This window comes from Elaeis guineensis, chromosome 2 (assembly GCF_000442705.2).
Source record: "Elaeis guineensis isolate ETL-2024a chromosome 2, EG11, whole genome shotgun sequence".
Classification (NCBI taxonomy): domain Eukaryota; kingdom Viridiplantae; phylum Streptophyta; class Magnoliopsida; order Arecales; family Arecaceae; genus Elaeis; species Elaeis guineensis.
The window spans coordinates 91,900,978-91,916,164 of NC_025994.2; the positions used below are offsets into that span (position 1 = coordinate 91,900,978).

At 38.5% G+C, this 15,187-nt stretch overlaps 2 long non-coding RNA genes across 2 annotated transcripts; one reads left to right on the forward strand and one right to left on the reverse strand.

The window, feature by feature from the left end:
* Positions 1-3,858: 3,858 nt before the first annotated feature.
* Positions 3,859-6,086, forward strand: LOC105053284 (uncharacterized). Its single transcript, XR_833448.3, has 2 exons — positions 3,859-5,606; positions 5,740-6,086. It is a non-coding gene; the product is annotated as an uncharacterized lncRNA (long non-coding RNA).
* A 6,358-nt stretch (positions 6,087-12,444) lies between these two features.
* Positions 12,445-14,946, reverse strand: LOC140855463 (uncharacterized). Its single transcript, XR_012138388.1, has 4 exons — positions 14,745-14,946; positions 14,581-14,672; positions 12,943-14,450; positions 12,445-12,794 (listed from the first exon to the last, which is right to left on the reverse strand). It is a non-coding gene; the product is annotated as an uncharacterized lncRNA (long non-coding RNA).
* Between the last annotated feature and the right edge of the window lie 241 nt (positions 14,947-15,187).

Below are 15,187 nucleotides of genomic sequence, written 5' to 3' on the forward strand. Positions count from 1 at the left end.
GGTGGCGAAGAGGGCAAGGATAGAAGAGACGAGCTCGACCGCGCCTGTCCAGGCGGCCATTGCCGTCGACGCTCCCTCCGACGTCGAGCTCGCAGTCCCCCGAGCCTCTTCAAGAAGCTCCCCGACCGAGGTTCCCACTCCAGAGGCTCGGCTCGAGGAGGCACCGGGGGCCGAACGGAGGAGGAGAAAGAAGACATTGGCCCGCAAGAGTCGCAGCAGCAGGGTTGCCATCGAGGGGCCTGACGGCTCCGAAGAAGATCCGGAGAAAAATTTCTTCAACAATAGGGATTTAATAAAGAGATTGGTCGACGGGTGCGTCCTGCTCGAGGTCGTCCACAGGATCATCCACGTCGATCCTGAGTAGCGGGTCTGGGACTCTCTGGGGTCTTTTCTCGAAGTAGGTCAATTTACTTCTTTCTTCTCCACCAACAATATATAAAGAGTGAGAGATAGAGGGAGAGAGATCTAGATGATGACCAAAACACTCATTTTATTTATCTATTTATTTAGTAGAGAAGGATGCCAGCTGGTACAATTGATTAAGTCAAATGACAATTGATATGCTTAGAAGCTAGTTCTTACCTTTATTCTAACATCTTTATTTGACCATAGTTCTTAAAAAAATAGAACTTTTTACATCAGTTTTTAAGATTGTGTTTGTAATATTTATGCTTTTTATTTTTCATTAAAAAACTAACTAAAATATTTTTTTGAAAATCAAAATCCTAACTTGTTTTATAGCCGGTCGAATTATATTAGTGATGTGGTAGTAATGATGGTGAAAATGGCTAGCAATCATAGTGATTAAAATGATGCTAATAGGCAATAGAAAAAATGACAATGGTGTTGGCAGCCCAAGGTAAAAATGGCAATGTTGAAAAAGAGCAAACTACTAATAGGCGGCAAAGGTTGACAACTTTGATCTCAATAATAGCGGTAATTATGGTGATGTGCCTCCAAGCGGTTCTGATTTATAGAATTCTCAAACTTAGATGTTTATTTTTTTATAAATTCTAGAACTTAAGAGGAATTTTAAAAATAATTTAAAAAAATTGAAAATAAAAGGAGAAAATGATACCAAGGTCTCAATAAATCTTTTATTTTCTGAATTTAGAATTGACACGAGCTGACATTTCTCACCTCTCCATGCATAAATAACAATAAATAAAAACATCAGGAGCAAAGTCCACACATCCGTACCCTTTATTTTTTGATCTCTATTATTTTCATTTAGTTACATGTACCGCAATTGCTAAATACAAGTGCAAAATGGGATCAGGGAGGATGAGATCATTACCATATTCAAGATGCAATTTGGTCTCTCCCAGCTGAGAAACACTGGCTCACATTCAATGTACCGCCTTTTTCCTGTTAAAGTATTGACCCATAGGTACCGCGAACTGCCACCAATTCGATCGCCAGGCATCGCCGAGTCCACTCTGAGCGGTGCTGCGGATCGAATGCATGTCCTGCTCTGTTTCTTGATGCAGCAAAGCAAACGTGGGTAGCATCTCAATACAATGGAAAAACCAGGCTTGCTTCCCAACAGAATAACCCCATGGCACGGCATCCGAGGTCCCATTTTTCTTCCATTTTCATTATATTTTTTAAATTTAGGGACAAGAAAAGTACAAAGATGTGATCCGTGGGTCGCATCTCCCAAGCAATAGCGTTGGAGACCCGTGAGTTGATGAAGGGGTTGAATATTGCACGCGAAAAATCATTCACCTCCCTTCGCACGAATTGACCGTTGGATCACCCACCACATCGCCAAACTCCATCCAATTCAATGGTGATTTGCTCGAAGAAAAATGAATCCTTCTTCCACACAAAAGCCACAACCCCTATCCCTTTCTTCTCCGATCACATGTGTGTAAGAATATCACAAACATAGATATTCACCGCACCATTTTCTTTGTCCCACCTCATGTCCGTAACTAATCTTCTTAAACAAGATAAAGGAGTCCCGGATTGCTATCATTAAGTAACACATCGTAATGGTCAATGTGGAACAAAAAAATTGATAATTATTATTCAACTACATGTAAATTGATTCAAATCATTTTTTGATTCAACTATATGTAAATTGATATTTTTGTTTATAAATTAATAGTGATTTGGGCAAATAATACTCTTAACCTTCCAAAATTCTGAAGGAGGTGGGATTTGATTCAAGATTTTATGAGATTTCTGTTAACGAAAAGGGAGGAAAAATCTATCCAACTCTATTTAAAAAAAATAAAAAAGAATAAATAGGAAAAGATGATCAACACTAAAATTTAAATTTTAATTTTTTTTAATATCTTATCAATATTTCAAATTTAAATTCTTCAATACAAATAAAAATACTGGCATTCAAATTTTAAAATTTAAATTTAAAAAAAATGAGAAACCTTCTTTATGCCGCCACTAGGTTGGAGCATTGCCAACCATCAGAAAATATCATCGATTCAACTTATCTCAAAGAAGGAAAGCAAGATCCAAACCTAAGCTGCAACATAAAAAAAAGAGTCTAGTAGTTGCTCAATGGCCGGATCTAATCGGCAGCCTAGAGAGAAGAGGACCATCGATAGCACCAAGATAGAGACTTTTAAGTAGGGAGAGGTTAACAGCCGAAGGGATTTAATTAATGCAAAATAGAGAAGAGAGGAGAGAGAAACAGGAAGGATGGGGGAGAAGAGAAGTGAGGAGAGCCTTGGCACTACCTTAGGAGAGGAAATAAGAGGAACGGGGGAAACAAAAAAGTTTCCAACCAAGGAAGATAGAGATCCTCGAGACTGGAAGAAAGAAAGAGAGAAGAGAGAAAGAGGGAGGAATGGGGGCCCAACCGGCACCAAGGAGAGGAGAGAGAAGGGAAACCACGAGCTAATTCTAGCAATTGACCTATCGTCAAAAAAAGCCGGTGACAATCTGCAAAAAGTCGACAGAAAGGAGAGGGTGAGGGGCTCGGCCGAGGAGTCCCAATGGCAAAGATAGAGGAAAAGCAGAGGAGAAGAAGAGAGATAAGAAAAAATTACTTTCAACTGGAAAATAACCTCGCCAACCGCCGATGAAGAGATAGAAAGAGGGGATGGGGGGAAGAAGCTCGGCTCTCAGTCCAAAATACTTAAACTCACTGCTAAAACGGACCAGAGGAGAAAGAGAAATAAAAAATATGGGAATAACTCAGGCACCCAATTAAATTGGTCGGCCAATGCCGAAAAAGGGGGAAGAGGGAGGTAGAGAAGATGTGGAGAGAGAAGAGATGGAAAAGGAGGAAGGAGAGAGAGAGAGGGGGGAAGAGAGGAAAAGAGAGAGATATAAAGAAAAAGAAGAGAAAGGGGTCTGACGGTCGGCCAGCATCATCCTCTGCTTCTTAAAGATTAATAGGAGGGAAAAATTTCCTCAAAGCTTCTCTTTCTAAAAAGGTTAGAAGAAGGACCTTAAGTTATTTATATAATGAAATATTTGTCCACCTTGACAAGCACGCAGCATCAATATTTTTTTACATTAGAATATTAAAATTGCTCATCTACTAGTATTGAAAAAAAAATACTTAAAATTTATTTTGAAAGAAAAAAATATATTTTTAATTATATTTTAAAAAACATTTGAAAAAAAGATCTTTTCATATGAGTATAATTATTGGAAGTTATTATAGACAAGATAAAAAATAAAATATTTTAATATTTTAAATTTTTAATTAAAAAATAGTGAAGCACTAATAATTGAGAACACTAAAATAATTGAATTTTTTATTTATATATATATATATATTTTTATATACTTATTGAAATATTAGCTTTCCATTAAAGTTTAGACGTCAGCGTCCCTGAACGTGGGAAATGCTAGGGCTCAACGTATCTTCCCCACAGCGGGCTCAGGGCCGGTCACCACCTACTGGGCTCCACCAGTAGCAGGTGCCGTCGGTGCGTGGCCTTCCAAGAAAGCGTAATACCTAAAAAAGTAAACAACAGCACCGAAATTGAAATGGCCTCGCGTACGCGGTGGTGTGCCCGTTAGGAAAAGACCGAGATATCCCGAGAGAGTGGGGAGGAGTGGGGGGGGCGCCTATAAATAAGGCGAGGCAACCCCCCTATTCATCTTCAACCCAATCAAAAGATCTCTCGTCCATGGCCTCCATTTAGGACGTCTTCTGAGAGAGATTTTTCTCTCTCTCGGTCTCTCTTCTATATTTCTCCTCTCGCCGTTTCTAACTTTTATTTTTTAGTCTTAGAGGGGGAGGATGGGGAAGTACGTGGAGATGTTGGACATGGGGGTGAGGATAGCGGCGCGGTTCCACTCGCACTGCCCCCAGACGGCCCGGATGTATTACAAGCCGCCGTCTAGGCCGGAAGGCGAAGGGGGTAACTCTACCGAGGTCGGTGACGGGAGCCATCACGGGTTGATGACGGGCTGGATGGCGTTTCCTTCTTCTTCTTCGTCGGCGGGAGGGGCGTGCCGTGGCGACGCCGTCCGTCCGGCCTTCGACACCGCCGACATCATTCTTTATACTGTTTGAGTCCAAAAAGAAATTGAGGGAAAAATATTTACACACACAGAAAAAGAGAAAACAATATGTGTTTTTTTATTTATTCGATGGGTCTGTGAGAGATTGTTTTAAGTGTTGGACTTTAAGCTCTCTCTCTTCACATCCATGACATGGGAATTCTAAGAAAGAATTTTTTTTTATTCGTTCATTCATCATTCATCCATCGTTTCCAATTTTCCTTAGCTCAAAGGGAGGTGATGGGATTCGAACTCCTCGGGACCAAATGTGTGGTCTCCTCCAACAGGGGAAATGCCGGTTCGTATCTAAATTCTCGCGTTGACTGAGATTCTGGGATCCCACGGTTGGGTTACCGCAGGGCCTGGAGCCGTATTGGCCCAATGGAACGAGATGTTTTTTTCTTTCAATCGCAGGAAAGGAGATGAGATGGGTTTGCTTTTACGTCAATAATAACTTACGGCAGCTTTATTGGAATCGATCCTTGTGCTGCACAAGCAAACTATATATTGTCCATGTCTATCTTTCTAATAACTGTTTGGCAAGCTTCTTTTTTGTCCCAGAACCAGATATCCGTCAAAACTTAAACCTAACCAATTTATTAAACTTCTTTAATTTGTTAGGCAAGAAATCAAAAGGCTACGAAGACGGGGAGGTAAGCATACGAGATGGTAATTTAATGTCGTGGAGAGATTGTTTGGAAGGAAAAGCCAGAGAGCGTGAGGCTGTGAATTAGCTGTCGGCCGATCCTTTCAAGCAACTGGCGGCGAACGCGGAGAGCACACCCTTTCGGACGAGAAATTTATACCCTACACCGGATGTACCACATCAGTCACGCACCGAGCCAATGAGACCTTCCCACATCAGCTTAAGTCAAAAAAAAAAAAAGGAAAGCCCGCGCTCGAGCTCTTCCTCCCCCAGGTGTGCGCAATGAGGTAACAAGCGGTGGGGGTCCGCCTTGGAGCGCTAGGATATTCGTCCCCCACCGCCTCCCGATTCCAGCCGCCCATCAAAATCGCTACCTCCGATTCCGTACCCTTCACCTCCGCCCTCCCCGTGGCCAGGCGCGCGATGTGGCGAGGTCTCGTTGGCTTGGTGCACTACTGATGTGGTACATCAGGTACAGGATATAATTCCTCGCATATCATATTATTATTACTTCGAGAGCCAAAAAGTTTTTGGCTTGCTTTTTTGGGATTTTATTTTGATTTTGAGGTAGTGCTAGTTCTAATTAAATTTTCTTTTGCCCCGAGGTTTACGGAGTATTGCTGGAGTAGGAAAGCATGAAACGCGAGGAAGGTCGTGTGGACCTCGCTTTACGGAACTTGTTTGGAAGACACGGTTGGAATCTGCTGTTCCTTTCAAATTTCCAATATGCACGGCCCAAGTCATATTTTCCAATTTGTTTGGGCCCTCCACGTCAATTCACATGGGACTTGAAAATTAAATGAGAAGAGGCGTGGCTCGTGTTTCTTCTCTATGGTGCTTGATTTTAACTTTGCCATCTACATGTTTACTAGAACAAATATTGTTAACCCCACAAGCACATGAACGTGTATTTGATCGCATGCATCAGAAAAAATCACCTTAAATTGTGGGACCTTGGTGTTTTTGTGTAGAAAAACAATGCATTGACCTGGTTATATTTAGCCATTTTTCAAAGTTGAGAGGATTACCTTCTGGACATTTCTAAAGGCCGAAGACAAAAACACTATTTTGACCAAGTTTTTTTTTTTTTTTCTTCCCCATTATTTCTGAAGTCAAGAAGTCCGCGTGCAAGGCGTCGACAGTGTCTCCTTTCCGAATAAGAGATTTAATTTTTTAAAAAATAAAAGGGGCAAAGGTGAGATCTTAAGGATGGGAAATAAAGAATAATGATCCATTTGTCAACATGCAATAAAATAGTGATAGTTTAAAGATGGTAAGCACCGAAAAGATTCTAGGTCTTCAAAAAAAAAAAAAAAAAAAATAATAATAATAATAATAATAATGCCTGGGAAGAACTTAGGCATATATATGAATGAGGGGTATTATGCCCAGAACATCCGGAAATGGTCAGACCCCTACATCTAAATTAGGGGCTGGCCCGGGCAATTTGGTGTTGCAGAGAGAGATTCTTGGAGGCAATGAATGCTATCAAGCTTGTGCAAGTAATTAAATGTGGATCAACACAACTTCGAAACCCGCAAAAAAATCCTTCCAATAATTATTGTATACAAATTGATTTACTGGGAATAGTTGGTGTCTTAGTCTATTTATTCATCCAGGAACGAATGGAAAGCTTCACCAGCATACGTACACGCAAAGATTAATAGTCGACGGGTTCGCAGGCATCCCCATTTTTCGTTTTTGATGGATGACCGGGGCATCGCTAAAAAAAAAAAAGAACATAAAAAATAAAAATCATGGGCGTCCGCTGGCAATCCAAGGGTGCCGACTAGGCAGCATTTAATACTCATTTTCTAAATTAGCTAATTTTTAAAATTAAAAATGAATGTAATATTAATGCTGAAAATGATAAGCAGTGACAATAGTGGGTGGCGTGCAATGGCTGCCGGTGGCCAGGTAATGGGTGGAGAGACGGTGACAGACCGTCGTTAGTTTAAAAGAACAATAAAATATGAAATTAATTTTTAATCTTAAAATATTTGAATATAAATTGAATCAATCTATCTCAATTTTTTAAATTTTAAAAAATAAAAATTGAAATTGAAAACCAGCAAGTGTGCCAAACGGGATGTTGGCCGGCGACAATGCTAGGAGCCGTCAAGAGCCAACAAGTTGTATTTACCAAAAAAAAAAAAAAAAAAAGCCAACAAGTTGACCTGATGATTGATGAGGTGGAGGGCCCGAGGGGGCGTCTGGGCACTTGGTTGACCAGGTACTGAGCGGTGGAGCCACTTTTGGCGGCGAGGGGCGGTTGTGGGGAGGGGTTCTACTTTTCCAAGGCAAACAAAGACCAAGTCCGTCAAAGGTGGAGGCTGAAATATTTTGATGGATGGACCTGCTAACTTGCGATTTGTTATCTCACGCTCGCGCTTATTCAACGGCTAGTGGATACCTAGAAGGATCCTCCTGGAATGATGAAATGTTTCGGTGGATAGATCAATTGTTGATGGACTAGTCCAACCAGAAAACAACCTGGCTCCCACCCTCTTTCTTGTCTGTATTGGCTATGTTGATTTGTAATTGGATTAGTCCACTAAATTAGTGGTTGATCCAGTGTAGCCGAAAATTTCTTCCTACAATGGATACTTGAAAGTTATTTGGTAAATGTTTACCAGTGGATCCTTCTTCACCGATGCAAAAAGAAGAAGAAGATGACGACGGTTGTAGAATTTATCAATAATTAAATTGTAATTTATTATTATGGTGCAAAATTTATGGAGAAGATTCCTCACAGGAACGTAGATAATCTATTTTTCCTTGTTTACTCTCTATTTCCCCAACAAATTTTGATTAACCATTAGTTGCAGTATAATGATTTTGTCTAATTTCTCTTTTGATTAATCATGTCTATTGATAGATTCAAACTGGCTTGTGTCCATCATCACCAGGACAAAAACTATACAAGAAATTAATAAATATGGCCGAATTTTACATTCTCGTTGGCCGCTAATTTCCAACAATTACCTGAAATCCATCTGGTTGTGGAGAAAATATTAGTTAGAATAATCTTTTTTCTTTTTCATTGAAAACAGTAAAAACTAGCTAACCATCATTAATAATAAATTAATTTTTCATTCAAAAATTTTAATCAAATTTATTATCAAAAATAATTTAATTAAATTTAGATAATAATGAAGCTTTTTAATAATTAATGATATATTGACTTCCCATTGAATGGTCCAAGAGACATATATATGGATCTTCTTAAAGGAAAGATATATAGAACTTTTGCTTTACCGAGGTATTATTCACTCAGACTCTGTTGATTGTGATTTATGCCCAGGATATGTTGAAAATTGTGAGCATATTTTTATTGACTATGGTTTTGCTAAATATTGTTGGACTCTGTTGCACATTACATGCTCTTGCCCTATCCCTTCTTCTTTAACAATGCTTTTAACTCTTCTCTTGTGCTCTCGGTTAGATATGAAGAGGCAAGTCCTCATGGCATTCATGGTCTCCCTCCTTTGGCAGAATAGGAATGAGAGACCGTTTCAAGCGAAATCTTTCCAACCTATGGATCTCTTTCGACAATATATGGCTACTGTTCCATCAGTATATTTTTCTACTAATATTGTCCCTTTAAGGAATTGGGATCTTTTGAAAAATCAGTATTCTTCCTCTCACCAATTGATTACCTGGAGGTTCCCTACCCTTGGGATATTTCTGTTGAATTTTGATGGTGCAGTGAGATCTAGCAATGTGGTAGCTAGCTGTGTCATAAGAGATCATACAGATTTGTTGGTGGCTGCTGGTGGTAAGAGGCTTACCTTCTTTTCGGTTCCTTATGCTGAGATGATAGGTTTGTGGTTGGGTTTTAGTTATCTTGTTACTCAAATGAGAGCTACAAATGTTTGCATTCAAGAGGATTCCTTGGTGGTGCTAAACTGGATCAGTCATAGATCAGAAAATCGAAGGCCTCTGTCACCTTGGATGCAGGACATACGCATTTGGCTTGACTCCTTCCATAAATTTTCTTTATCTCATATTTTCAGAGAAGATAATCAAACTGCGGATTGGATTGCTAACCAAGTCTTTGGTGGGGATCTCTTTATCTCCACCACTTAATTGCATATGTATCCGTCATTTACTCAGATTCTGGTTGCTGATGCTTACTCCGTGGGATTTCAAAGACATAGCGCCTAACCCTTTTACTGGAATCTTTATAAGCTTAATGATTTTATCATCTATCTCAGGTCCGAGGAATGATCTGTTCTCATTCAACCTGATCATAGCTTTACACCTTTGGTTACACTTAAAGGGCAAGCTGCATGATCACTATATTGATGGTGTATTTGTCCGGATGAGTTTGAGGGTGTTTTGTCCACAAATAAGATTAGTTAAAGAAGGAAAAAGAGGAGAAAAAGAATCAAAAACAAATATGGAAAAAGATGTTTGGAAAAATGACAGAAAAAGAAAGGAAAAAAGGAAAATGAAGGAAGAAAAGAAAAAGAATCAAAAACAATTATGGAAAAAATATGTTCCCAAAAAAGAAAGAGAAAGAAAGAAAACAAGAAAAATTAAGGAAGAAAAGAGAAATATAAAATATTTCATGTGTCTAATTGCTGAAGTGCTCTGTATTCTTTTTGTGCAAAATACTTTTGTTCTTCAGTTTCAAAACTATGTCCTTTCACTTTGCACCGGCTTCCTGTGGTCTAAGTTATGTCCAAGCTATCAGGTTGTTTATCTGGGCCTATTTGTCCCAATATCATCCCTTCTGTTGTTTATGGATGCTATATTTTATATATGTATTCAGCTGAGGGTATCAGATTTCAATGTACAACAACAAAAATTTGAGAGAGAAGGCCCAAAAAGAAATTTAAAAAACAATACAAAGAAAAAAGAGAGCGAAAGAAAGAAAAAAGAAAATACAAAGGAACAAGAAAAAGCTTGGGAAAAATCTGAGTGGTTTTACTAACTGGTTTTTTATTTCTCTGTGCAGGATATTTGCACACTCCATTGCTGAAGTTAGGATTTTTCCTCTTGACCCTATTATACATATGATTCCCCTGTTAAAATGTTCTTTATTCCATTATATGCAAAGATTCATCATGCAGATTAGTAACATGGAATATAGATCTATGTCTGGGTTGAACGACTCTTTAGGTGTATCAGAAATATATCAACTTCACTGGTACCTGCTACATATTTCCATGCTGTTGCAATACTGGTTTCAGATGCAGGGTTTATGTGGCTTTATGTTGTCTGCAGTCAATTTCTCTTACCGCTCTGCAGATTTGTCATTGCATATCCTCGTCCAACTATGAAACTATGGCTGCCTGGATGGATTTCGGAGGGATTTTATATAATTCTATAGTATGCTGGTCTCTGATAAATGATTGTCGGCTGGTTGGAATATGTTGTTTAACATATTTCCTTCAGAATTTATGAGAACGAAGTTCTATTTTACTTTGCCTCCCAAATGATGTAAATCTCATCTTTATTACCGATGGGAGTTGGAATTTGTGGGAACGAAGTTCGATTTTTTCATTTTGCCTCCCAAATGATGTAAATTTCATCTTTATTACTGATGGGAGTTGGATTCTCTGCTGCTGTTACTACTACGTCCCAAATGCTATTTCAAAGAGAAATGAAACGGATGGGAAGGCGCATTTATTTAATTCACTCTGCTTTATTGTGCCTCTGCTTTATAACTCCGCTTTCTACCACAATATTTCACACATTCTCCACCAACAAAGGCATCATTCTATCTGCTTCAGTACACTGTTCCGGACACTAGTACAGAGCTTCATTTTCAAGGGTCTTGTGGGCTGCTTTAATCCTATTTATCTATACCTACTTACATACTACATGCACAGATCAAGTACTGCTGACTGCCTTCATTTTGGAAAACTATTAAAGATATGGTGCTTCTACAGGGCTGCTATACTTCAAATGTTTTTATCCTTACAGGGAGATCATTATAGATCTACAAATTCAACTATTTTTATTCCACATTCTTCATCCACAGCTTTCTTCATAGCTTCATCTAATTGTTCTACGGTGCATTTCACTTGTATAGATTATCAATGCACAAGTTACAGAGTTCAAGATCTCAGTTATATTTTTTTTGTATCAATCATCTTTTTTTGGCTTCTTGTTGTGTTTGTTTGTTTTAGGCCTGTTGTTGTTATTGTTTTGGCCTGTTGTTGTATACATAAACAATGTAATACTTGTCCTGACAACAAGTTCACTAATGGCGGGTTAATTACTCTGATGTGCGACAATTAATTATTGGGTAGTACAGGCTAATGGTAGTGGTGGAAAATACCGTGGAATAGTATTGCAGAGAGCTGATGTAGGACTATATTTGTCAAAGCAGTACCACTTTTGGTCCCACAAAAGACCTGTCTGAAAAATTCGTGCTTGGTCTCGCACGCTGGGCGTCGAAAGAGACAACTACAAAAAGAGGAAGATAAGGAGGAAGCCGAAGCAGGTGAGAGAGAAGATAATTTTAACGGGGAAAAAATGCTTTAGTGTTTTTTTTTTCAATCATACTAAATTTGAGCCAAGTGCCCAAGTACCCAAGTGCCCAACCAGGTAGATAGATCTTATAAAAAATTAGGAACCAAAATTTTCTTTTGAAAACACCGAGCCGTCCAAGTGTCCAACCAACTCCGCAGACGATGAAGACCAAGAAAATCTAAGTCCTCGATTTCAGGGCTGAGATCAAATGTAGGAAAATTTCCAAGGTTTTGAGGATTTTGATATCTCAGTACACATTTTATGTTCCATGCATCTAAATCATGATTTGTCCGAAAATCTAGGATGAGCAATATCAATAAACCTTTGGTTTCAGCTTTATTAGTCAAAGTATCATCTAAAGAAAGTTGAAGGACGATTGAAAATTTTTCTGGCTGATATCTAAGGATTTTATCGTCTTATATTGGCCGGTATAATATAGGTCTAGAATTTTTATAAATTGTATCAAGGGGTGTCCGATGCTCATGTTGAAGGGGTATCCGATACGAATGCAAAATAAGAAATCTGAAGAGATGAAAACCTTAATTAAGAAAAGCAAGTACCACTGGGACTTGCCATGGCCGTCGCACAGCGTCTTCCCTCCAAGTCCGGAATCTTTGAAAGGTGGTGCAGAATGCTACCCTAATCGCTCTTAAAAGACGAAAAGCAAATATTCGTTATAGGAATTCCAACTGTTAGCTCACCCAGACACGTGGATGGTGAAGTGACGACATGTAGTAGATAAGAGGATGTCCTATGGCTTTTTTTTTTTTTTGGTAAGAAGAATCGGGTGCTGTATTATGAAAAAAATAAGATCCCACAAACCAGCAAAGTAACTTTTTACAATTAACATCCCAAGGACACATGCAGACATAAACCCAAAAGTATACCCAAAAACTGTTACCCATAAAATTCCATCAACTCCCAAGTGGCCCTCATCTCCATGTTTAAAATGAGACTTTCGTGACAAAGATAAGTGGAAGACCAAATCCATTCCCCAAGCATCTTGTACTCCTGGTAATCCAAGCTCCTTTGAATAATGATAAGCCAAGAACCTCATCTGCAGTGGCTCTTCAACTGGGTCATATTGGTTCAGTTGACAGTATAAAGGCTTTACGGTTACTCCTATAAATCCATCATTGCAAAGAGCTTTAAACATTGATTCTCCTGAAATCACCTGGCAGCACAACCTATTAGCAATTGTATATTTCACTTTACAGATAATAATGAAGAAACCGGCAAAAAAGTAACAGACAGCAGGGAGTGAAGCCGGCAACCACCACATTGATTGCCAGATTCTACACCCCACAGCGCCATGTATACACCTCTGACAGTAATTGCATTCATCAATGTGATTGGAGAGAGCAATGGCAGAATTTTGAGCTAAGAATTGCATACCCAAGTTACTTAGCAGATCAACCTGCAACCAAAACAAACCAGCGTTAGTCATAATTAATTTTATTTTTTTGTTCATCTTTTCTTTCTTCTTTATTCCACTTTTTCTTTCTTTTTTCCTTTTTTCCTTTTCTTTCTTTTTGTCCTGTATACTCTTTCTGTATTTTCCTATGCTTTTTTCCTTTCTTGAAATGTCTGTTACATGATTTGTCATGAAAACCTGTTAGCCCAGCCATCTCTTGCAACTGTACAAATATGTCAGCAATACAAGTGTCGGTAAAGAAGATTATCAGTAGGAATGAAATATGTCCTTTGTGTGAAGAGTAGCATACTTTATAATTGATCCCTTGAGTTAATATATGTATAAACATAACACCACCAGCAATGTAATTGTAAAATGAATACTCCACAGCTTTGAAAGAAGCAATGCAGCATCAGAGATGTTATCCTCTTATATATGAGATTTCGGTGTAAACTTTTATTGGCACGCCAGTATGGTGTGCGTTGATAAACTTGCTGATTAGAACGATATCTTCATCCTAATATAGCAGTGCATGCATATATATATATATACACCTCGACAACCTGCAAGCAAAGCCAAAGGAAATTAGTAATAACACTTTTTTTACTTTTGACGTTTGTTTTTTTTCCTTTTTCCTCTTTTGTTTTTGTTTTCTCCTATCAATCTTTTTTATTTCATTTTTCCTTTTTTCCAAAACATTGTTCAGACGTTCCAGTAATTAACGGGCCTGTGGAACAGTCTGCACTTCGGGGATCCATATACTGTGTCATTTCCGTCTTTTCCATTTGTGTTCTATATGTTCCGCTCCAGTTGATAGTGAACCATGACACCTCATTCTCCTATGAACTTGGACAATGTTTTTTATCCTTATCCCATTTTCCTTTCTTTCTTCTACCATCCTTCTCCAGGTTCTTACTTGCATACTTGTGCTTCATGTTTTTTCCTCTCTCTTTTTTGATTCTTGTTTTCCCTTTCCCTCATTTCATATACTATATTGGCCATCAAATCATGAGTGTCACCATTGTAATCTGTAATGAAGATCTTTTTTGAGCAGCAACTCTTCAAGCCTAGTACTATAATGAGACCAGCCGACATAGCATCATTTTTCAGCTTCCTATCTCCAGAATCCCAAAAGAGCTAATGTTTTGAGCTAAATCACAGCAAATGTCTTCTTCCTTCAAACAATTTTTACAGGATATTTTGGCACCCTGTGCAAGTCTATTTCCTTGTGAAATGCACTCCATATCCATCAGCTCTGATAAGGGAAGCACATAATGGGTCCATATTGGTCTGATTTGTCCATAGAAAATCCCCCTGCAAAGCAACATGAGACATGTAATCAGCTACTTGATTTGCTTCCCGCAATACATGTGATGCCTTAAAGAATATCGCTGTCCTTTTCCAATGCCATAAGTCCTGCAGAAAAGAAAGGTGTGCGTTTAGACAGGTGTCAGAGAGGTTTATCCAAGAAACAGCAGTATTAGAATCCCCTTCTAGCCGCAATCGGTTAGCATGTAAATCATTAATAGCTGCTTTGATTCCCAACCATTAATAGCTGCTTTGATTCCCAACCATGCAGCAGTTAACTCAGCCATTGGTACGATGTAATTGTTTCCCACCAGCTTGGATCATTGCCCCCTGAAAATCACGAATAATGTAAGCAGCAGCAGCAGCAGCTTTGTCATCCATAACAAAAGCATCAAAATTTACCTTTAAAACTCCAACTGAAGGGGCAACCAAAAAAACATGTCGGGGTTGTATATAACAGCCTTTGATTGCCACAGTGCTGTCACGGAGTTGCATTAGATTGTACCTCGAACAACTTAAAGCCAGTAATTAATGAACGATTAGAGATGATAATCGGATCATAAATGAATTGGATAAAAAAACTATCAACAACTAGAGATGGCAATCGAATCGGATCGGACCATAAATGGATTGGATTAAAAAATTATCAATCCAAATCCGACCTACTTATTAAACAGATCAAAAATTCAAATATAAATCCAACCTGTTTATTAAACAAGTAATCCGATACGATCCATTTAATCTATTTATTAAATAGATTAAATTAGCTTAAATATATTAAACAAGTTAAATAACTTAAACAGGTTAAACATGTCGGATTAAATGGATCGGAAACAGGTTAAACA